Here is a 24205-nt window from a genome sequence, read left to right as displayed (position 1 = left end):
GGTCTTTACAATTTGGCATGTTTTTGCAGTGGCTGGTACCGGTTGTCCCTTTCCATGTTTAGTGCTTCCTTCAGAAGCTCTTTTAGGGCAGGCCTTGTGGTGACAAAATCTCTCAGCATTTGCTTGTCTGTAAAGGATTTTATTTCTCTTCGCTTATGAAGCTTAGTTTGGCTGGATATGAAATTCTGGGTTGAAAATTCTTTTCTTTAAGAACGTTGAATATTGGCCCTCACTCTCTTCTGGGTTGTAGAGTTTCTGCCGAGAGATCAGCTGTTAGTCTGATGGGCTTCCCTTTGAGGGTAACCCGACCTTTCTGTCTGGCTGCCCTTAACATTTTTCCTTCATTTCAACCTTGGTAAATCTGACAATTATGTGTCTTGGAGTTGCTCTTCTTGAGGAGTATCTTGGTGGTGTTCTCTGTATTTCCTGAATTTGAATGTTGGCCTGCATTGCTAGGTTGGGGAAGTTCTCCTAACAGTGTTTTCCAACTTGGTTCCATTCTCCCCATCACTTTCAGGTACACCAATCAAAGGTAGATTTGGCCTTTTCACATAGTCCCATATTTCTTGGAGGCTTTGTTCGTTTCTTTTTACTCTTTTTTCTCTAAACTTATCTTCTCACTTTATTTCATTAATTTGATCTTCAATCACTGATACCCTTTCTTCCACTTGATCGAATTGGCGATTGAAGCTGTGCATGTGTCGTGTAGTTCTCATGTCATGGTTTTCAACTCCATCAGGTCATTTAAAGTCTTCTCTACACTGTTTATTCTAGTTAGCCATTCATCTAATCTTTTGTCAAGGTTTTTCCCTTCCTTGCAATGAGTTCGAACATCCTCCTTTAGCTCGGAGAAGTTTGTTATTACCGACCTTCTGAAGCCTACTTCTGTCAGCTCGTCAAAGTCATTCTCAGTCCAGCTTTGTTCTGTTGCTGGTGAGGGGCTGCAATCCTTTGGAAGAGAAGAGGTGCTCTGGTTTTTGGAATTTTCAGCTTTTCTGCTCTGGTTTCTCCCCATCTTTGTGGTTTTATCTACCTTTGGTCTTTGATGTTGGTGACCTACAGCTGGGGTTTTGGTGTAGATGTCCTTTTTGTTCATGTTGATGCTATTCCTTTCTGTTTGTTAGTTTTCCTTCTAACAGTCAGGCCCCTCACCTGCAGATCTGTTGGAGTCTGCTAGAGGTCCACCCTGGACCCTGTTTGCTGGGGTATCACTAGCAGAGGCTGCAGAACAGCAAATATTGCAGAACAGCAAATATTGCTGCCTAATCCTTCCTCCGGAAGCTTCATCCCAGAGGAGCACCTCCTGTATGATTTGTCAGTCAGCCCCTACTGGGAGGTGTCTCCCAGTTAGGTTACACGGGGGTCAGGGACACACTTGAGGAGGCAGTCTGTCTGTTCTCCAAGCTCAAACACCATGCTGGGGGAACCACTGCTCTCTTCAGAGCTGTCAGACAGCGATGTTTAAGTCTGCAGAGGTTTCTGCTGCCTTTTGTTCAGCTATGCCCTGCCCCCAGAGGTGGAATCTACTGAGGAAGGAGGCCTTGCTGAGCTAAGGTGGGCTCTGCCCAGTTTGAGCTCTCCTGGCTGCTTTGTTTACCTACTCAAGCCTCAGCAATGGTGGATGCCCCTCCCCCTGCCAGGCTGCTGCCTCGCAGGTTGATCTCAGACTGCTGTGCTAGCAGTGAGCCAGGCTCTGTTGGTGTGGGACCTGCCAATCCAGGCATGGGTATAATCTCCTGGTGTGCCGTTTGCTGAGACCATTGAAAAAGTGTAATATTTGGGCGGGAGTGTCCCATTTTTCCAGGTACTCTCTGTCATGGCTTCCCTTGGCTAGGAAAGGGAAATTCCCCGACCCCTTGTGCTTCCCGGGTGAGGCAATGCCCTGCCCTGCTTCGGCTAGCCCTCCGTGGGCTGCACCCACTGTCCAACCAGTCCCAGTGAGATGAACCAGGTACCTCAGTTGGAAATTCAGAAATCACCTGTCTTCTGCATCAATCACACTGGGAGCTGCAGACCAGAGCTGTTCCTATTCAGCCATCTTGGAACAGAACGTGAAAACTGCTTTGTTAATATGCTTTCTTTACCTCCAGATTTCTCCCAAAATGAACTCCCATAGACCTCATAATGTGAAGATACAAACCTCTATGAGGAAAAATCAGCAGACACAACAAACAGGAGATTTTTTATGTAATGTAATGGCCCCCAAACTGGATATTATAGAATAATGTAAATGAGATTATGTATTCAATATGTTAATTAATTAAGGAAAACAGAAGTAACAGAAATCACAAAGAAACATTAGAAAGTAGTGGAAAAATTAGGGCCTTCTTTATAAAATAGCAAAATAGAATATATAGAAATAAAAAATCATTGAAATTAAAAAATATAAATACATTATTAATTTATGCTAATTTAAATGTTAGACAAATAGAATAATAAGACAGAAATGTATCCAAGCATGTACAAAGATTTATTGTTTAACAGATCAATGAAGAAAATGATTGAATATTTAGCAATTACCACTGTGTCAAATGATAGCCGTCTGGAAAGAAGAAAACTGGATTTCTGCTTTATAGCAAATAAAAAAATCAAAGTTGAGATAGATTAAAGATCTAAAAAACACCCATATTTTCAACACCTTTGGGAAAATTATGGGAAAATATTATGTCAGGATGTACAAGAACTTTATAAGTAGTCACAAATAAAATAGTATCCTGCAAAAGAAAGAATTTAGACCCTTACCTCACATCATATACGAAATTAACTAAAAAATGGATCAAAGGCCTAAATATAAGAACCTCAAACTATAAAGTCCTTAGAAGAAAAAAAGTGTAGATCTTTATCAACTTGGATTAGGCAATGGTTTCTTAGCTATGACAGAAAAAGGATAAACAACAAAATAAATGGATGAATTGTACTTTATCAAACTTAAAAACGTTTATGTTTCAAAGGATACCATCAAGAAGGTGAAAAGAAAACCTTCAAAATGTGAAAAATATTTGCAAACATATATCTAACAAAGTACCTGTATCCAGAATATATAATGAACACTTAGCAATAAACAATAAAAAGACAAATAACCCAATTAAAAATGGGCAAAAGATTTCACTAGACATTTATCCAAAGAAGATTTATAAGTGACCAATAACCTCATGAAAGGATGTTCAGCATTGATAGAGAAACACAAATCAAAGTCACAATAAGATGCCATAACATTTTACACTCACTAGTATGGCTATAATAAAAAAGATGGACTGTTGGAGTTTTGAAGAGTATATGAAAAATTTTGAACACTCATACATGAATGGTGGAAATGTAAAATGCTCCAGCTGCTTTGGAAAACAGTCTGGTACTTCCTGAAAATTTTAAATACAGAGTTTTCTTTTATATACATATATATTTTTATTTAAGTTCTAGGGTACATGTGCAAAATGTGTAGGTTTATTACATATGTATACATGTGCCATGTTGGTGTGCTGCACCCATTAACTCGTCATTTACATTAGGTATATCTCCTAATGCTATCCCTCCCCCTGCCCCCACCCCACGACAGGCCCCAGTGTGTGATGTTCCCCTTCCTGTGTCCATGTGTTCTCATTGTTCAATTCCCACCTATGAGTGAGAACATGTGGTGTTTGGTTTTTTGTCCTTGCGATAGTTTGCTGAGAATGATGGTTTCCAGCTTCATCCATGTCCCTACAAAGGACATGAACTCGTCATTTTTTATGGCTGCATAGTATTCCATGGTGTATATGTGCCACATTTTCTTAATCCAGTCTATCATTGTTGGATATTTGGGTTGGTTCCAAGTGTTTGCTATTGTGAATAGTGCCACAATAAACATATGTGTGCATGTGTCTTTATAGCAGCATGATTTATAATCCTTCGGGTATATACCCAGTAATGGGAAGGCTGGGTCAAATGGTATTTTTAGTTCTAGATCCCTGAGGAATCACCACACTGTCTTCCACAATGGTTGAACTAGTTTACAGTCCCACCAGCAGTGTAAAAGTGTTCCTATTTCTCCACATCCTCTCCAGCACCTTTTGTTTCCTGACTTTTTAATATTTGCCATTCTAACTGGCGCGAGATGGTATCTCATTGTGGTTTTGATTTGCATTTCTCTGATGGCCAGTGATGATGAGCATTTTTTCACGTGTGTGTTGGCTGCATAAATGTCTTCTTTTGAGAAGTGTCTGTTCATATCCTTCACCCACTTGTTGATGGGGTTGTTTGTGTTTTTCTTGTAAATTTGTTTGAGTTCATTGTAGATTCTGGATATTAGCCCTTTGTCAGCTGAGTAGATTGCAAAAATTTTCTCCCATTTTGTAGGTTGCCTGTTCACTCTGATGGTAGTTTCTTTTGCTGTGCAGAAGCTCTTTAGTTTAATTAGATCCCATTTGCCTATTTTGGCTTTTGTTGCCATTGCTTTTGGTGTTTTAGACATGAAGTCCTTGCCCAAGCCTATGTCCTGAATGGTATTGCCTAGGTTTTCTTCTAGGGTTTTTATGGTTTTAGGTCTAACATTAAAGTCATTTATCCAGCTTGAATTAATTTTTGAATAAGGTCTAAGGAAGGGATCCAGTTTCAGCTTTCTATATATGGCTAGCCAGTTTTCCCAGCACCATTTGTTAAATAGGGAATCCTGTCCCCATTTCTTGTTTTTGTCAGGTTTGTCAAAGATCAGATAGTTGTACATGTGTGGTATTTAAATACAGAGTTTTCATATGACCCAGGAATTCTACTCCTAGGCAGAGTCTCAAGGTAATTGAAAATGTATGTCCACCTAAAACTTGTAGTGAATGTTCATACTGCTGTTAATTATCATAGCCCCGAAGTGGAAACAACCCAAATTTCCATCAGTTGATGAGTGGATAAACAAAATATGGTAAACCCATGCAATGGAATATTATTTGGCCATAAAACGGAAGTACAGCTACATGTTACAGCATGCATGAATGTTGAAGCCATTATACTTAGTGAAGGAAGCCATCACAAAAAGTCACATATTGTAATATTTCTTGTATATACGTCATCCAAAATGGCTAAATCCATAGAGACAGTAGGAGATTCATGGTTGCCAAGGGCTGGGGGTGGGCAAAATGGGAAGTGACTGCTAATGGGTATGAGAATTTTTTTGGGGGAGGGGTGATAAAAATGTTCTGAAATTAAATAATGGTGACAATTGCACAACTTTAAATATACTAAAAAACGTGGAATGGCATACTTTGAAAGGATAAGTTTTTTGTTATGTGAATTCCATCTGAATTTTAAAAAGAAGAGAAAAACTAAAAAAGATTGATTAACTTGATGTTGAATTTTAAAACAGTTTTATGAAAGAGCATATATAACAAGCTGTGTATCATTATCCAGGATATATAAATGACTCCTACAAATAAATGAAATAAAGGCAAAATTTCCACCAAATAATATGCAAACATTCGCATATGCAAATAATAAGCAAACATGTGGCTAGCCAGTTTTCCCAGCACCATTTATTAAATAGGGAATCCTTTCCCCATTGTTTGTTTTTGTCAGATTTGTCAAAGATCAGATAGTTGTAGATATGCGGCATTATTTCTGAGGGCTCTGTTCTGTTCCATTGGTCTATATCTCTGTTTTGGTACCAGTACCATGCTGTTTTGGTTACTGTAGCCTTGTAGTATAGTTTCAAGTCAGGTAGCATGATGCCTCCAGCTTTGTTCTTTTGGCTTAGGATTGACTTGGCAATGCGGGCTCTTTTTTGGTTCCATATGAACTTTAAAGTAGTTTTTTCCAATTCTGTGAAGAAAGTCATTGGTAGCTTGATGGGGACGGCATTGAATCTATAAATTACCTTGGGCAGTATGGCCATTTTCACGATATTGATTCTTCCTACACATGAGCATGGAACGTTCTTCCATTTGTTTGTATCCTCTTTTATTTCCTTGAGCAGTGGTTTGTAGTTCTCCTTGAAGAGGTCCTTCACATCCCTTGTAAGTTGGATTCCTAGGTATTTTATTCTCTTTGAAGCAATTGTGAATGGGAGTTCACTCATGATTTGGCTCTCTGTTTGTCTGTTATTGGTGTATAAGAATGCTTGTGATTTTTGCACATTGATTTTGTATCCTGAGACTTTGCTGAAGTTGCTTATCAGCTTACGTAGATTTTGGCCTGAGACGATGGGGTTTTCTAGATATACAATCATGTCATCTGCCAACAGGGAAATTGGACTTTCTCTTTTCCTAATTGAATGCCCTTTATTTCCTTCTCCTGCCTGATTGCCCTGGCCGGAACTTCCAACACTATGTTGAAGAGGAGTGGTGAGAGAAGGCATCCCTGTCTTGTGCCAGTTTTCAAAGGGAATGCTTCCAGTTTTTGTCCATTCAGTATGATATTGGCTGTGGTTTTGTCATAGATAGCTCTTATTATTTTGAGATATGTCCCATCAATACCTAATTTACTGAGAGTTTTTAGCAGGAAGGGTTGTTGAATTTTGTGAAAGGCCTTTTCTGCATCTATTGAGATAATCATGTGGTTTTTGTCTTTGATTCTGTTTATATGCTGGATTACGTTTATTGATTTGCGTATATTGAACGAGCCTTGCATCCCAGGGATGAAGTCCACTTGATCGTGGTGGATAAGCTTTTTGATGTGCTGCTGGATTCGGTTTGCCAGTATTTTATTGAGGATTTTTGCATCGATGTTCATCAAGGACGTTGGTCTAAAATTCTCTTTTTTGGTTGTGTCTCTGTCTGGCTTTGGTATCAGGATGATGCTGGCCTCATAAAATGAGTTAGGGAGGATTCCCTCTTTTTCTATTGATTGGAATAGTTTCAGAAGGAATGGTACCAGTTCCTCCTTGTACCTCTGGTAGAATTCGGCTGTGAATCCATCTGGTCCTGGATTCTTTTTAGTTGGTAAGCTATTGATTATTGCCTCAATTTCAGAGCCTGTTATTGGTCTATTCAGAGATTCAACTTCTTCCTGGTTTAGTCTTGGGAGGGTGTATGTGTCTCGGAATTTATCCATTTCTTCTAGATTTTCTAGTTTATTTGCATAGAGGTGTTTGTAGTATTCTCTGATAGTAGTTTGTATTTCTGTGGGATCAATGGTGATATCCCCTTTATCATTTTTTGTTGCGTCTATTTGATTCTTCTCTCTTTTCTTCCTTATTAGTCTTGCTAGTGGTCTATCAATTTTGTTGATCTTTTCAAAAAACCAGCTCCTGGATTCATTAATTTTTCGAAGGTTTTTTTGTGTCTCTATTTCTTTCAGTTCCACTATGATGTTAGTTTTTTCTTGCCTTCTGCTAGCTTTTGAATATGTTTGCTCTTGCTTTTCTAGTTCTTTTAATTGTGGTGTTAGGGGGTCAATTTTGGATTTTTCCTGCTTTCTCTTACGGGCATTTAGTGCTATAAATTTCCCTCTACACACTGCTTTGAATGTGTCCCGGAGATTCTGGTATGTTGTGTCTTTGTTCTCGTTGGTTTCAAATAACATCTTTATTTCTGCCTTCATTTCATTATGTACCCGGTAGTCATTGAGGAGCAGGTTGTTCAGTTTCCATGTAGTTGAGCGGTTTTCATGAGTTTCTTAATCCTGAGTTCTAGTTTGATTGCACTGTGGTCTGAGAGACAGTTTGTCATAATTTCTGGTCTTTTACATTTGCTGAGGAGAGCTTTACTTCCAACTATGTGGTCAGTTTTGGAATTAGTGTGATGTGGTGCTGAAAAGAATGTATATTCTGTTGATTTGGGGTGGAGAGTTCTGTAGATGTCTATTAGGTCTGCTTGGTGCAGAGCTGAGTTCAATTCCTGGGTATCCTTGTTAACTTTCTGTCTCGTTGATCTGTCTAATGTTGACAGTGGGGTATTAAAGTCTCCCATTTTTATTGTGTGGGAGTCTAAGTCTCTTTGTAGATCACTCAGGACTTGCTTTATGAATCTGGGTGCTCCTGTATTGGGTGCATATATATTTAGGATAGTTAGCTCTTCTCGTTGAATTGTTCCCTTTACCATTATGTAATGGCATTCTTTGTCTCTTTTGATCTTTGTTGGTTTAAAGTCTGTTTTATCAGAGACTAGGATTGCAACCCCTGCCTGCCTTTTTTTGTTTTCCATTTGCTTGGTAGATCTTCCTCCATCCTTTTATTTTCAGCCTATGTGTGTCTCTGCACATGAGATGGGTTTCCTGAATACAGCACACTGATGGGTCTTGACTCTTTATCCAATTTGCCAGTCTGTGTCTTTTAATTGGAGCATTTAGTCCATTTACATTTAAAGTTAATATTGTTATGTGTGAATTTGATCCTGTCATTATGATGTTAGCTGGTTATTTTGCTTGCTAGTTGATGCAGTTTCTTCCTAGCCTCGATGGTCTTTACAATTTGGCATGATTTTGCAGTGGCTGGTATTGGTTGTTCCTTTCCATGTTTAGTGCTTCCTTCAGGAGCTCTTTTAGGGCAGGCCTGGTGGTGACAAAATCTCTCAGCATTTGCTTGTCTGTAAAGTATTTTATTTCTCCTTCACTTATGAAGCTTAGTTTGGCTGGATATGAAATTCTGGGTTGAAAATTCTTTTCTTTAAGGATGTTGAATATTGGCCCCCACTCTCTTCTGGCTTATAGAGTTTCTGCTGAGGGATCAGCTGTTAGTCTGATGGCCCTTTGTGGGTAACCCGACCTTTCTCTCTGGCTGCCCTTAACATTTTTTCCTTCATTTCAACTTTGGTAAATCTGATAATTATGTGTCTTGGAGTTGCTCTTCTCGAGGAGTATCTTTGTGGCGTTCTCTGTAGTTCCTGAATCTGAATGTTGGCCTGCCTTGCTAGATTGGGGAAATTCTCCTGGATAATATCCTGCAGAGTGTTTTCCAACTTGGTTCCATTCACCCCGTCACTTTCAGGTACACCAATCAGACGTAGATTTAGTCTTTTCCCATAGTCCCGTATTTCTTGGAGGCTTTGTTCATTTCTTTTTATTCTTTTTTCTCTAAACTTCCCTTCTCGCTTCATTTCATTCATTTCATCTTCCATCACTGATACCCTTTCTTCCAGTTGATCGCTTCGGCTCCTGAGGCTTCTGCATTCTTCACGTGGTTCTTGAGCCTTGGCTTTCAGCTCCATCAGCTCCTTTAAGCACTTCTCTATATTGGTTACTCTAGTTATACATTCGTCTAAGTTTTTTTCAAAGTTTTTAACTTCTTTGCCTTTGGTTTGAATTTCCTCCTGTAGCTCGGAGTAGTTTGATCGTCTGAAGCCTTCTTCTCTGAACTCGTCAAAGTCATTCTCCGTCCAGCTTTGTTCCGTTGCTGGTGAGGAACTGTGTTCCTTTGGAGGAGGAGAGGCACTGGCTTTTTAGAGTTTCCAGTTTTTCTGCTGTTTTTTCCCCATCTTTGTGGATTTATCTACTTTTGGTCTTTGATGATGGTGATGTACAGATGGGTTTTTGGTGTGGATGTCCTTTCTGTTTGTTAGTTTTCCTTCTAACAGACAGGACCCTCAGCTGCAAGTCTGTTGGAATTTGCTAGAGGTCCACTCCAGACTCTGTTTTCCTGGGTAACAGCAGCGGTGTCTGAAGAAGAGCGGATTTTCGTGAACCGCGAATGCTGCTGTCTGATCGTTACTCTGGAAGTTTTGTCTCAGAGGAGTACCCAGCCGTGTGAGGTGTCAGTCTGCCTCTACTGGGGGGTACATCCCCGTTAGCCTGCTCGGGGGTCACGGGTCAGGGACCCACTTGAGGAGGCAGTCTGCCCGTTCTCAGATCTCCAGCTGCGTGCTGGGAGAACCACTGCTCTCTTCAAAGCTGTCAGACAGGGACATTTAAGTCTGCAGAGGTTACTGCTGTCTTTTTGTTTGTCTGTGCCCTGCCCCCAGATGTGGAGCCTACAGAGGCAGGCAGGCCTCCTTGAGCTGTGGGGGCTCCATCCAGTTCGAGCTTCCGGGCTGCTTTGTTTACCTAAGCAGGCCTGGGCAATGGCAGGCGCCCCTCCCCCAGCCTCGCTGCTGCCTTGCAGTTTGATCTCAGACTGCTGTGCTAGCAATCAGCGAGACTCCGTGGGCATAGGACCCTCTGAGCCAGGTGTGGTATATAATCTCCTGGTGCGCCGTTTTTTAAGCCCGTTGGAAAAGCGCAGTATTAGGATGGGAGTGACCCGATTTTCCCGGTGCCCCGTCTGTCACCCCTTTCTTTGACTAGGAAAGGCAACTCTCTGACCCCTTGCACTTCCCGAATGAGGCAATGCCTCGCCCTGCTTCGGCTCGCGCACCATGCGCTGCACCCACTGTCCTGCGCCCACTGTCTGGCACTCACTAGTGAGATGAACCCAGTACCTCAGATGGAAATGCAGAAATCACCCGTCTTCTGCGTCACTCACGCTGGGAGCTGTAGACCGGAGCCGTTCCTGTTCGGCCATTTTGGCTGCAACTGCCTCAAATATGGTGTTTTAAATATTATTCTCTATTGTCAACATGACAGCTAAACATGGTGTCATGTTTATATTTATGTAATAATAATAATGTAATAACTTTTGTCATAGATGTACCCAATGTTTGCCTCTTTTTGTTATTGTTAAATTGCCTGTTTGAATCCTTTGCCTACATTTCTATTAGTATGACTGATGTATCAGTTGGGAGTTGTGTTTGGCTGTGAATAACACAAACCTGGAAACAGTGGATTAAATAAAGACTTTTATTTTTTTCTCTCAGAATGAAAAGTCCAAAAGTCAAAAACCTAGGATTGGTACAGTGTCTCCATGATGCCAGTAGGGAAATGGACTCTTATCTTTCCACTAAGCCACCCCTAGCATGTGCTTTTCACCCTTGGGATTATGAGATGGCTGCTTTGTTTCCAGAATCGAGTCCGTGTTTCAGGCAGGAAGAAATGAAAGAGCCAAGGACGAAATGTCCATTTCAGCAAAGTCTGCCCTCTCCCTCCCTTCCCATACATCCACATATTTTAAAGAGCCTTCCTGGAAGTCCCATCAAAAACTCCCTGCTCCCTTTTTTTTCAGTTGCCAGAACTAGGTCAGATGATGACTTGTATCCAGGAATTCAGCAGTGTTTGTTTAATCTTTTCCCCAAACTGGAGTTAAGTGGACACGAATAAGAATGGATACTGGGAAGAGACCAGTAGGCTTTCGTAGCTGCCAAACAATGATGATAACAATAGTGATGATGATCATAATAAAAATCATCATAGTTACCGTTTATTATGTGCTGTGTGCCAGGTGTGTAAGCTTTGTACATTTTTCTTGTTTAATCCCCCAAATGCTTAAAGTACTTGTGTTGGCACCCATTTAGAACTGAAGCCATTGAGACTCATTAATGTGGAGTAACATGTTGAAAGTCATGCGAGGGGCAATACAAACTTGAATCCAGTTCTATTTGACTATGAAGATTGTCTGGGACTGTACTGGCTTTAGCAGTGAAAGTCTCACATTCTAGGACACCTGTCAGTCATGGAACAGTGTGGCAGGGGTCACCCACTGAAGCTCAAACAGTATTAGGGTATGAGTTCAATTAAGGTTTTTTGAATGGTTAATTTAATAAGTATTATTTATCGTTTCTCATAAGTTTATAGACTTGCAATACATTAAGAATACAACCTTTATGTTGTATGTATTTTCTTTTGCTTTGTAGCTTTTATGACTCTTTTTGATATACAGATATTTAAAAATTTTATGTATCAAATATGTTTTCCTTTATAATTTTTTCCTTTTCTTTTATGTTTAGATATTATTTCCCATGCTATTGACCGAAAGTTATCTGCATTTTCTTCTGGTCCTTTTATAATCTACTTTGCAATTCAAAGTGTAAAATGGGGATATGCAGGAATGGGCAAGACTTTCATGCACATGTTCCATCTCCCAGGTTTGGGTGAGTGTTTCAAAACTGTGTGCTTGTATGTTTGAAATGTTCATCTCAGGAACTGATTTAAAATCCATAACTTAAAGGGATGAAAACTCTTTCCAATGCATTTCCAATGTGCAGTGCACATGTATCTGATCTGCAATTGGCAAATGTCAAAATGTGTCAGCTCATTTCATATTCTTTTAAGCTCTCCTTTGATTAAGGGAGTGCTGTATCAACTTATGTGAGCCTGCAGTCAAATCTACCTTCAAATTATTAGCATCTGGTGAGAAATGTCCTTCCCATTCTAAACACTAGTTCATCATGTCTTATTCGTAATTCATTTGATGATTTTGATATAACATTATAAATATTATATGTGACTAAGCCTTTACACTGAAGCTTTGTTCTTGTAAAAATGGCAGAAACTGTGAATTGCATACTCTGTCTCTGATACAGATGTGTGGATCTAGACTAAGCAGGTGTGGTGCTAGGCTGAGTAAATCACCAGTTCCAAATGTCTTTATGTTGGGAAACATGATGTCATTAATGTTTATCTTGTACTACTGAGTCTAACTTAGTTTTCTAGCCTATGGAGTGGGAAAATCTTTGTGAATTCACTGTTATTGACAAATAATTATTAGAAAATAAAATTAATACTCTAGTCCAGATGTTGGCAAACTTTTTGTAAAGGGCCAGATGATAGCTATTTTAGGTTTTGCTGGCCATAAGATTTCGATTGCAACCACTCAACTCTTCCTTTGTAGCAGCAGTAGACAATACATAAACAAATGGGCTTGGCTGTGCTCCAGTAAAACTTTATTTACAAAAACAGGTGGTCTACACGGTTCGGTCTGCAGACTGTATTTTGCCAACTACTGTGTAGTCAAATAATTGCTTCTTTCAGAGTTCTTTCTTTTTTTTCAGAATTCTTTGAAAACTATGTGTTAGATTCCTCATTGTTATATAGAAACTGTTTATTATTTCAAAAGTGGGAATTTGTTGCTATCCTGGGAAATATTAAACAAGTTCTCCAATAATTGATACTTTAAGACTTTGACTTGAATGTCTTAAAGTTAAATTGGAAAGTCCTTTGAAAATTATTTGAAGGGAAGTATCATGGTATAAACATTTCAGAATTGTTTGTTAGGAATAGGTTGTGCCAATTGCAAATGAAAAGTGAGTTTCTCAAATCTTCTTTCATATTAGTGGCCCATAGCTTTCTTCCTAAACAAATCTTTCTATCTTCTTCCAAAAAGCTGGATATAGCTCTTAGTTTCAGTGGGGTACACGCTTAAAGGCAGGAAAGCATATGGGTGCCATACATTTGTTAGTATTTGTCTCTACAAAATCACAAAAATTGAACACTCCAGAGCTGTAAATTACAAATTTGGATGGTGTGCCTTATTGCAGATCATAAAGGTCACGTGTGCAAGATTCATCTTCAATAGCATTGCTTCATGCTTTAGTAAATCAGAATGACTGACTGGAACTTTTACATCTTTTTTTGATGGATTCTCTCATGGTATAGACTGTAACCTGTATGTCAATCTCTAACTGGATATCATTAATCACATTTCAAAGCTAAATACAATTGGGGGATGTAAGTTTTATATTTAGACATCAAAATATGTACATTTTTAGGGGTAGGCAATATACAAACATATATATATGAACAAACAATATTTATATATATAATGTTTAATAATCAGCCTCCCATGGGTCCTGAATATCCATGAATTTTTATTTATGCAAAATTTCAATGCTATTAGTGCTGAAAAGAGGTTGGAATTCATGCTTTGAAAGACTTTACAGTCTATGATAAGGCTTTTGTTGTTGTTCTTGTATTTTTTGTTTGTTTTTATAGTCTTGGCAGACACTTGTTTAGTGTTTGGTGGTTGGCTTATTTTTAGAAGCACCCTCAAAACAATTGGAGATAATATATTACAAATAAAGTGGATGTTCAAGCTGGGGATTTTTATCTTTGTTCAAAAATAAAGTGTAATGTTATAGGAATAGGACTTTTTCCTGTTTTATAATGTAACTTAAAAACTTTATAGCAATAAATGCCCACAGGAGAAAGCAGGAAAGATCTAAAATCAACACCCTAACATCACAATTAAAAGAACTAGAGAAGCAAGAGCAAACAAACCCAAAAGTTAGCAGAAGGCAAGAAATAACTAAGATCAGAGCAGAACTGAAGGAGATAGACACAAAAAAACCCTTCAAAAAATCAATGAATTCAGGAGCTGGTTTTTTGAAAAGATTAACAAAATAGGTAGACCGCTAGCCAGACTAATGAAGAAGAAAAGAGAGAAGAATCAAATAGACACAATAAAAAATGATAAAGGGGATATCACCACTGATCCCACAGAAATACGAACTACCATCAGGTGTGTATATACTATACACACCTCTATGCAAATAAACTAGAAAACCTAGAAGAAATGGATACATTCCTGGACACATACACCCTCCCAGGACTAAACCAGAAAGAAGGCAAATCCCTGAATAGACCAATAACAAGTTCTGAAATTGAGGCAGTAATTAATACCTACCAACCAAAAAAAACCCAGGACCAGATGGATTCACAGCCAAAGTCTACCACAGGTACAAAGAGGAGCTGGTACCATTCCTTCTGAAACTATTCCAAATAATAGAAAAAGAGGGCTCCTCCCTAACTCATTTTAGGAGGCCAGCATCATCCTGATACCAAAACCTAGCAGAGACAAGAAAAAAAAAAAAAACAACAACATTTCAGGGCTGATATCCTTGATGAACATCAGTGAGAAAATCCTCAATAAAGTACTGGCCAACTGTATCCAGCAGCACATCAAAAAGCTTATCCACCAGGACTTTTCAAGTGCTTTAAGCAGTGGAAGGGTCACTGAAATATGTATCGCCTCCTAACATTAATTTTTGAAGAACAACTTTCATTTGAGCATGGAAGCTAAGGTCTGTTTTGAAAGTCTCATTACTCTATATTAATATCTTGTAAAAATACACTTATACACTTCCTTAGAAATGTAATTTGGACAAAAATTACATTTCCAAAAAGAATATTTTCAAATAATCAAGCTTATTTTTAGTAATAAACTAAGTTTATCAGTAAAACTAAGGGGCTGAAATTTTGCCAAACATAACAAAGTAAATATATAAAAACAACAAAGTAGACAATATTATCAACAGGATTTATAATTTTTGTCTTTCAAGATATTCATGGATGCTTTGCTGCTAATTTCTCAGACCAGTGCAACACTATATGATTTGATAATGGGAGTTTCCCTCCCAAGTACCTGTAACTTCTACAATATTATCTTTGTGGGTGGTATGCTGGGATATTCTGAAAAGTCGTCCTTTATTCCTCACATAATGGAACCAAGAGCTGGAAGAGAGCAAGAAGAGCATAGTCAGGAAAGAGAGAAGAAACATTCAGAAAAACACCTCATGGGGTTTAAAAATTTTATAATAGATTTAACCTGAGGAAGATAAAGTCTTGTATTAACAAATAAATAGAAGCAACTGCAAATATGTTTGAATGGAGACTATGGTGCATATTTTTCTTTGCTCCATTTCTTTTTCTCTCTTAAAATACATGTGTGCTCCTTCATAGAAAAATTTATTGTTAATTTTCCAGTTGCAAAAGTACTCAATAAAGAGCACTTTGAAAACAAAGTAAAACAGTAAGAATTACCTATCATTGATGACCTAGAGATATAAATGGTAAAACTTGAATTCATGCCTTCTTTTTTCCTTTTTTTAACTTATATAATTTTTGTTTTTACAAAAAGAGGATCCATCACATCACATGTGTTTCATAAGTTGCCCTTTTATATAGCAATGTACTTAAATATCTCTGACTACATCTTGTCAATGTGCTTTTTTCTCAAAATAATTTTAAAAATAGTTTTATCTAGCTCATTTTTTAAATCTTAAAAGCAATGCATATTTATTGCAAAATAATTCAGAAAACATACATTAAAAAGATATCATTTTTCGTACTACTGCCAAAAGTTGCTGAAGCTTGTTTTACAGGGCACTTGAAAGAAGGTATTTATAAGCCAGACGCGGTGGTGCGTGCCTGTAATCTGACCATTTTGGAAAGCAGAGGTGGGCAGATCACCTAAGATCAGGAGTTCAAGACCAGCCTGGCCAACATTGTGAAACCCTGTCTCTACAAAAAATAAAAAAATGAGCTGGGTGTGGTGGCGAGAGCCTGTAATCCCAGCAACTTGGGAGGCTGGGGCAGGAGAATCACTTGTGCCCGGGAGGTGGAGGTTGCAGTGAGAAGATATCGAGCCACTCTGCACTCCAGCCTAGGTGACAGAGCGAGGCTCCATCTGAAAAAAAAAAAAAAAAAAAAAAAGAAGGTATTTATGCTAAAATAGGTTTAGGAAATTGGGGGTTAAATGCACATCAACAGGTTTTCTTTTATTACAGGACTTCTCAGAGCCTTTAATATGCTGATGTGTACTATGATATTCACAGAAGGGAGGTAAAATGTAGAGTTTCCCAAACTTATTTGATGAGAGAAGCTTTATTTCAATAGATTAGTTTTTCTTAGAACACACTTTGGTATACAGTGTTCTTTATACACACACACACACACACACAGAGGCATACTCAAACAATCTTTATTTACTTATTACTAGGTGATTAATAATTGGATAATGAGTTTAATATATCATGGTCATCTATTCACATTAATAAATGATCGACATAATCATTTTAATGACTGCCAAGTATACCACTGTTTTCATGCATCCTAATTTTTCTTTCTTTTTTTTTTTTTTTTTAATTATACTTTAAGTTTTAGGGTACATCTGCACATTGTGCAGGTTAGTTACATATGTATACATGTGCCATGCTGGTGCGCTGCACCCACTAACTCGTCATCTAGCATTAGGTATATCTCCCAGTGCTATCCCTCCCCCCTCCCCCCACCCCACAACAGTCCCCAGAGTGTGATATTCCCCTTCTTGTGTCCATGTGATCTCATTGTTCAATTCCCACCTATGAGTGAGAATATGCGGTGTTTGGTTTTTTGTTCTTGTGATAGTTTACTGAGAATGATGATTTCCAGTTTCATCCATGTCCCTACAAAGGACATGAACTCATCATTTTTTATGGCTGCATAGTATTCCATGGTGTATATGTGCCACATTTTCCTAATCCAGTCTATCATTGTTGGACATTTGGGTTGGTTCCAAGTCTTTGCTATTGTGAATAATGCCGCAATAAACATATGTGTGCATGTGTCTTTATAGCAGCATGATTTATAGTCCTTTGGGTATATACCCAGTAATGGGATGGCTGGGTCAAATGGTATTTCTAGTTCTAGATCCCTGAGGAATCGCCACACTGACTTCCACCATGGTTGAACTAGTTTACAGTCCCACCAACAGTGTAAAAATGTTCCTATTTCTCCACATCCTCTCCAGCACCTGTTGTTTCCTGACTTTTTAATGATCGCCATTCTAACTGGTGTGAGATGGTATCTCATAGTGGTTTTGATTTGCATTTCTCTGATGGCTAGTGATGATGAGCATTTTTTCATGTGTTTTTTGGCTGCATAAATGTCTTCTTTTGAGAAGTGTCTGTTCATGTCCTTCACCCACTTTTTGATGGGGTTGTTTGTTTTTTTCTTGTAAATTTGTTTGAGTTCATTGTAGATTCTGGATATTAGCCCTTTGTCAGATGAGTAGGTTGCGAAAATTTTCTCCCATTTTGTAGGTTGCCTGTTCACTCTGATGTTAGTTTCTTTTGCTGTGCAGAAGCTCTTTAGTTTAATTAGATCCCATTTGTCAATTTTGTCTTTTGTTGTCCTTGCTTTTGGTGTTTTAGACATGAAGTCCTTTCCCATGCCTATGTCCTGAATGGTAATGCCTAGGTTTTCTTCTAGGGTTTTTATGGTTTTAGGTCTAACGTTTAAATCTTTAATCCATCTTGAATTAATTTTTGTATAAGGTGTAAGGAAGGGATCCAGTTTCAGCTTTCTACATATGGCTAGCCAGTTTTCCCAGCACCATTTATTAAATAAGGAATCCTTTCCCCATTGCTTGTTTTTCTCAGGTTTATCAAAGATCAGATAGTTGTAGGTATGCGGCGTTATTTCTGAGGGCTCTGTTCTGTTCCATTGATCTATATATCTGTCTTGGTACCAGTACCATGCTGTTTTGGTTACTGTAGCCTTGTAGTATAGTTTGAAGTCAGGTAGTGTGATGCCTCCAGCTTTGTTCTTTTGGCTTAGGATTGACTTGGCGATGCGGGCTCTTTTTTGGTTCCATATGAACTTTAAAGTAGTTTTTTCCAATTCTGTGAAGAAAGTCATTGGTAGCTTGATGGGGATGGCATTGAATCTGTAAATTACCTTGGGCAGTATGGCCATTTTCACGATATTGACTCTTCCTACCCATGAGCATGGAATGTTCTTCCATTTGTTTGTATCCTCTTTTATTTCCTTGAGCAGTGATTTGTAGTTCTCCTTGAAGAGGTCCTTCACATCCCTTGTAAGTTGGATTCCTAGGTATTTTATTCTCTTTGAAGCAATTGTGAATGGGAGTTCACTCATGATTTGGCTCTCTGTTTGTCTGTTGTTGGTGTATAAGAATGCTTGTGATTTTTGTACATTGATTTTGTATCCTGAGACTTTGCTGAAGTTGCTTATCATCTTAAGGAGATTTTGGGCTGAGACAATGGGGTTTTCTAGATATACAATCATGTCATCTGCGAACAGGGACAATTTGACTTCCTCTTTTCCTAATTGAATACCCTTTATTTCCTTCTCCTGCCTGATTGCCCTGTTGAGAACTTCCAACACTATGTTGAATAGGAGTGGTGAGAGAGGGCATCCCTGTCTTGTGCCAGTTTTCAAAGGGAATGCTTCCAGTTTTTGCCCATTCAGTATGATATTGGCTGTGGGTTTGTCATAGATAGCTCTTATTATTTTGAAATACATCCCATCAATACCTAATTTATTGAGAGTTTTTAGCATGAAGGGTTGTTGAATTTTGTCAAAGGCTTTTTCTGCATCTATTGAGATAATCATGTGGTTTTTGTCTTTGGCTCTGTTTATATGCTGGATTACATTTATTGATTTGCGTATATTGAACCAGCCTTGCATCCCAGGGATGAAGCCCACTTGATCATGGTGGATAAGCTTTTTGATGTGCTGCTGGATTCGGTTTGCCAGTATTTTATTGAGGATTTTTGCATCAATATTCATCAAGGATATTGGTCTAAAATTCTCTTTTTTGGTTGTGTCTCTGCCCGGCTTTGGTATCAGGATGATGCTGGCCTCATAAAATGAGTTAGGGAGGATTCCCTCTTTTTCTATTGATTGGAATAGTTTCAGAAGGAATGGTACCAGTTCCTCCTTGTACCTCTGGTAGAATTCGGCTGTGAATCCATCTGGTCCTGGACTCTTTTTGGTTGGTAAACGATTGATTATTGCCACAATTTCAGCTCTTATTATTGGTCTATTCAGAGATTCAACTTCTTCCTGGTTTAGTCTTGGGAGAGTGTATGTGTCGAGGAATGTATCCATTTCTTCTAGATTTTCTAGTTTATTTGCGTAGAGGTGTTTGTAGTATTCTCTGATGGTAGTTTGTATTTCTGTGGGATCGGTGGTGATATCCCCTTTATCATTTTTTTATTGTGTCTATTTGATTCTTCTCTCTTTTATTCTTTATTAGTCTTGCTAGCAGTCTATCAATTTTGTTGATCCTTTCAAAAAACCAGCTCCTGGATTCATTAATTTTTTGAAGGGTCTTTTATGTCTCTATTTCCTTCAGTTCTGCTCTGATTTTAGTTATTTCTTGCCTTCTGCTAGCTTTTGAATGTGTTTGCTCTTGCTTTTCTAGTTCTTTTAATTGTGATGTTAGGGTGTCAATTTTGGATCTTTCCTGCTTTCTCTTGTGGGCATTTAGTGCTATAAATTTCCCTCTACACACTGCTTTGAATGCGTCCCAGAGATTCTGGTATGTTGTGTCTTTGTTCTCATTTGTTTCAAAGAACATCTTTATTTCTGCCTTCATTTCGTTATGTACCCAGTAGTCATTCAGGAGCACGTTGTTCAGTTTCCATGTAGTTGAGTGGCTTTGAGTGAGATTCTTAATCCTGAGTCCTAGTTTGATTGCACTGTGGTCTGAGAGATAGTTCGTTATAATTTCTGTTCTTTTACATTTGCTGAGGAGAGCTTTACTTCCAAGTATGTGGTCAATTTTGGAATAGGTGTGGTGTGGTGCTGAAAAAAATGTATATTCTGTTGATTTGGGGTGGAGAGTTCTGTAGATGTCTATTAGGTCTGCTTGGTGCAGAGCTGAGTTCAATTCCTGGGTATCCTTGTTGACTTTCTGTCTCATTGATCTGTCTAATGTTGACAGTGGGGTGTTAAAGTCTCCCATTATTAATGTGTGGGAGTCTAAGTCTCTTTGTAGGTCACTCAGGACTTGCTTTATGAATCTGGGTGCTCCTGTATTGGGTGCATATGTATTTAGGATAGTTAGTTCTTCTTGTTGAATTGATCCCTTTACCATTATGTAATGGCCTTCTTTGTCTCTTTTGATCTTTGTTGGTTTAAAGTCTGTTTTATCAGAGACTAGGATTGCAACCCCTGCCTTTTTTTGTTTTCCATTTGCTTGGTAGATCTTCCTCCATCCTTTTATTTGGATCCTATGTGTGTCTCTGCACGTGAGATGGGTTTCCTGAATACAGCACACTGATGGGTCTTGACTCTTTATCCAATTTGCCAGTCTATGTCTTTTAATTGGAGAATTTAGTCCATTTACATTTAAAGTTAATATTGTTATGTGTGAATTTGATCCTGTCATTATGATGTTAGCTGGTGATTTTGCTCGTTAGTTGATGCCGTTTCTTCCTAGTCTTGATGGTCTTTACATTTTGGCATGATTTTGCAGCGGCTGGTACCGGTTGTTCCTTTCCATGTTTAGCGCTTCCTTCAGGAGCTCTTTTAAGGCAGGCCTGGTGGTGACAAAATCTCTCAGCATTTGCTTGTCTGTAAAGTATTTTATTTCTCCTTCACTTATGAAGCTTAGTTTGGCTGGATATGAAATTCTGGGTTGAAAATTCTTTTCTTTAAGAATGTTGAATATTGGCCCCCACTCTCTTCTGGCTTGTAGGGTTTCTGCCGAGAGATCCGCTGTTAGTCTGATGGGCTTCCCTTTGAGGGTAACTCGACCTTTCTGTCTGGCTGCCCTTAACATTTTTTCCTTCATTTCAACTTTGGTGAATCTGACAATTATGTGTCTTGGAGTTGCTCTTCTCGAGGAGTATCTTTGTGGCGTTCTCTGTATTTCCTGAATCTGAACGTTGGCCTGCCTTGCTAGATTGGGGAAGTTCTCCTGGATAATATCCTGCAGAGTGTTTTCCAACTTGGTTCCATTCACCCCGTCACTTTCAGGTACACCAATCAGACGTAGATTTGGTGTTTTCACATAGTCCCATATTTCTTGGAGGCTTTGCTCATTTCTTTTTATTCTTTTTTCTCTAAACTTCCCTTCTCACTTCATTTCATTCATTTCATCTTCCATTGCTGATACCCTTTCTTCCAGTTGATCGCATCAGCTCCTGAGGCTTCTGCATTCTTCACATAGTTCTTGAGCCTTGGTTTTCAGCTCCATCATCTCCTTTAAGCACTTCTCTGTATTGGTTATTCTAGTTATACATTCTTCTAAATTTTTTTCAAAGTTTTCAACTTCTTTGCCTTTGGTTTGAATGTCCTCCCGTAGCTCAGAGTAATTTGATCGTCTGAAGCCTTCTTCTCTCAGCTCGTCAAAATCATTCTCCATCCAGCTTTGTTCCGTTGCTGGTGAGGAACTGCGTTCCTTTGGAGGAGGAGAGATGCTCTGCGTTTTAGAGTTTCCAGTTTTTCTGTTCTGTTTTTTCCCCATCTTTGTGGATTTATCTACTTTTGGTCTTTGATGATGGTGATGTACAGATGGGTTTTCGGTGTGGATGTCCTTTCTGTTTGTTAGTTTTCCTTCTAACAGACAGGACCCTCAGCTGCAGGTCTGTTGGAATACCCTGCTGTGTGAGGTGTCAGTGTGGCCCTGCTGGGGGGTGCCTCCCAGTTAGGCTGCTCAGGGGTCAGGGGTCAGGGACCCACTTGAGGAGGCAGTCTGCCGGTTCTCAGATCTCCAGCTGTGTGCTGGGAGAACCACTGCTCTCTTCAAAGCTGTCAGGCAGGGACATTTAAGTCTGCAGAGGTTACTGCTGTCTTTTTGTTTGTCTGTGCCCTGCCCCCAGAGGTGGAGCCTACAGAGGCAGGCAGGCCTCCTTGAGGTGTGGTGGGCTCCACCCAGTTCGAGCTTTCCAGCTGCTTTGTTTACCTAATCAAGCCTGGGCAATGGTGGGCGCCCCTCCCCCAGCCTCGCTGCCTTCTTGCAGTTTGATCTCAGACTGCTGTGCTAGCAATCAGCGAGATTCCATGGGCGTAGGACCCTCCGAGCCAGGTGTGGGTTATAGTCTCGTGGTGCGCCATTTTTAAGCCGGTCTGAAAAGCGCAGTATTTGGGTGGGAGTGACCCGATTTTCCAGGTGCGTCCGTCACCCCTTTCTTTGAGTCAGAAAGGGAACTCCCTGACCCCTTGCGCTTCCCAGGTGAGGCAATGCCTCGCCCTGCTTCGGCTCGTGCACGGTGCGTGCTCCCAGTGACCTGCACCCACTGTCTGGCACTCCCTAGTGAGATGAACCCGGTACCTCAGATGGAAATGCAGAAATCACCCGTCTTCTGTGTCGCTCAGGCTGGGAGCTGTAGACCGGAGCTGTTCCTATTCGGCCATCTTGGCTCCTCCCTGCATCCTAATTTTTCAAAACAACTCCTTCTTGATGTACATTTAAGCTGTTTCCATTTTTTTTGCATTTGCAAATCATGCTGAATCAATACCTTTGTACATTTCTGTATATTTGTTCAATAATTTCTTTAGGATATACGCCTAGCAAAGAGACAGTATGGGCCTTTTCATCTTATCTGTATTCCCAGATTCGTTTCTTTGCCTAGGAATGACAGTTTTTCATACAATTAGGATAGTTTTTCCTAATTAGGATAAGGAATTGTCCACTCATGAAGTATGAATAGGATCAGAGTAAGCTATCAGAAAAATAGTTTCTTAAATACTTGCAATTATTCACAAGAATGATATGTATTTATGAAGGAGTAATTATTAACATTGTTTAGGAGGGAAGCTTAATACAAATGATGTAAAAAATTAGAAACCAAATTCCAAAAATATTATTCACCCCCCTTCCTTCTAGAGAATAAAAAAGGTTAAAAGGAACAATACCTTCTGAATTTTAAGTGAAAAAGAAACACATTTTAAGTCCAAGTTAAGATGTAGAGATAGACCCCTATTGATTTGTCTCTTCTCATTAATTAAAACCTGAAATACCCTATCCAGTGTTTTATTATGACTACATTCTATCAAAAATCCCATAAGTTATTCCATTGGAGTTTACATAGGCTGATATCTCATCCTGCTTTGAATAAAAAGTCAGAAAGCAAATCTGTTTGATCAGATTTGCTCTGAGTATTGGAGTCTACACTGAAGGTTTTGAACAATTATATACAGGACTGAGCAAAGGCTATCGTTTGCTTATGTGGTAGATTGGAATCGCAAATGTTAATCTTATCCCCAAGAACACTTTTTAATTTATATCAAAATTGTATAAACAGGGTCACCAGTGCTAAATGGGATGTCAATGACCTATGAAGATCAGAAAGTAAACAAAGATCTTAAAATAAGCATGTAACCTGAACACCCCAAGAATTGTTGTATATTGAAAGGCATTTGTTTACATAAAGAAAGGGAAAATTCAGTGCTAATTCAGTTTGTGGCAGGTTCCTTCTTTCTCAATCCATCAGCAAAATGGTGATGGACAAAAGTTTCACCCTGTCTATTTTAAAGGGCCGTGGAGAAAACCAACATGAACCAATGGTTCATTCACGTCCTTTGAAATCGTGGGCATTCAGAAGCCTACCTACTTCCTTTATGGGCTATTTAACTTCAGGCCAATTTCTTTTTTCAGGATGAGCATCATTGAGGAAAGAGGATAGCCAGGAAACTTGATTAAGATTAAAGGAGTAAGATACAGCCAGCAGGAAGAGGTAGGTAGATTCACTGAGGACATGTTCAGGGATTTCTTTGAAGCCCAAACTCCCAACTGTAAAAGGAATTCCAGCCAGATGGAGAACAAATGGGAACATGTTTTGGGGTGAGTGAGCTACATGTTTTGGTTTCAGGGGTGACGGATTGATGAGTCCAAAAAACGTTTGTGTAAAAAGAGGAGAATGAATTAAGAAAAAGAAACACTATTTTTTATTATGACTTATTAGATACATATAATTATGGATCTGAAACT

The 24205-nt window shown here is 39.0% G+C and overlaps 1 protein-coding gene across 1 annotated transcript in view; it reads left to right on the top strand.

Moving 5' to 3' along the window:
* The window catches only part of MEIS1 (Meis homeobox 1), a 202085-nt gene extending 178194 nt beyond the window's left edge, over positions 1–23891 (top strand). Inside the window, exon 13 of the mRNA XM_063695848.1 lies at positions 23873–23891. The gene's annotated coding sequence lies outside the window, so the exon portion shown is untranslated. The remainder of the gene's footprint in view (positions 1–23872) is intronic.
* Positions 23892–24205: the final 314 nt, after the last annotated feature.

Source organism: Gorilla gorilla, chromosome 12, assembly GCF_029281585.2.
Source record: "Gorilla gorilla gorilla isolate KB3781 chromosome 12, NHGRI_mGorGor1-v2.1_pri, whole genome shotgun sequence".
In the NCBI taxonomy this organism is placed as follows: domain Eukaryota; kingdom Metazoa; phylum Chordata; class Mammalia; order Primates; family Hominidae; genus Gorilla; species Gorilla gorilla.
Note: the sequence above shows the minus strand (reverse complement) of the source record. Positions and strands in the feature narration are given on the sequence as shown.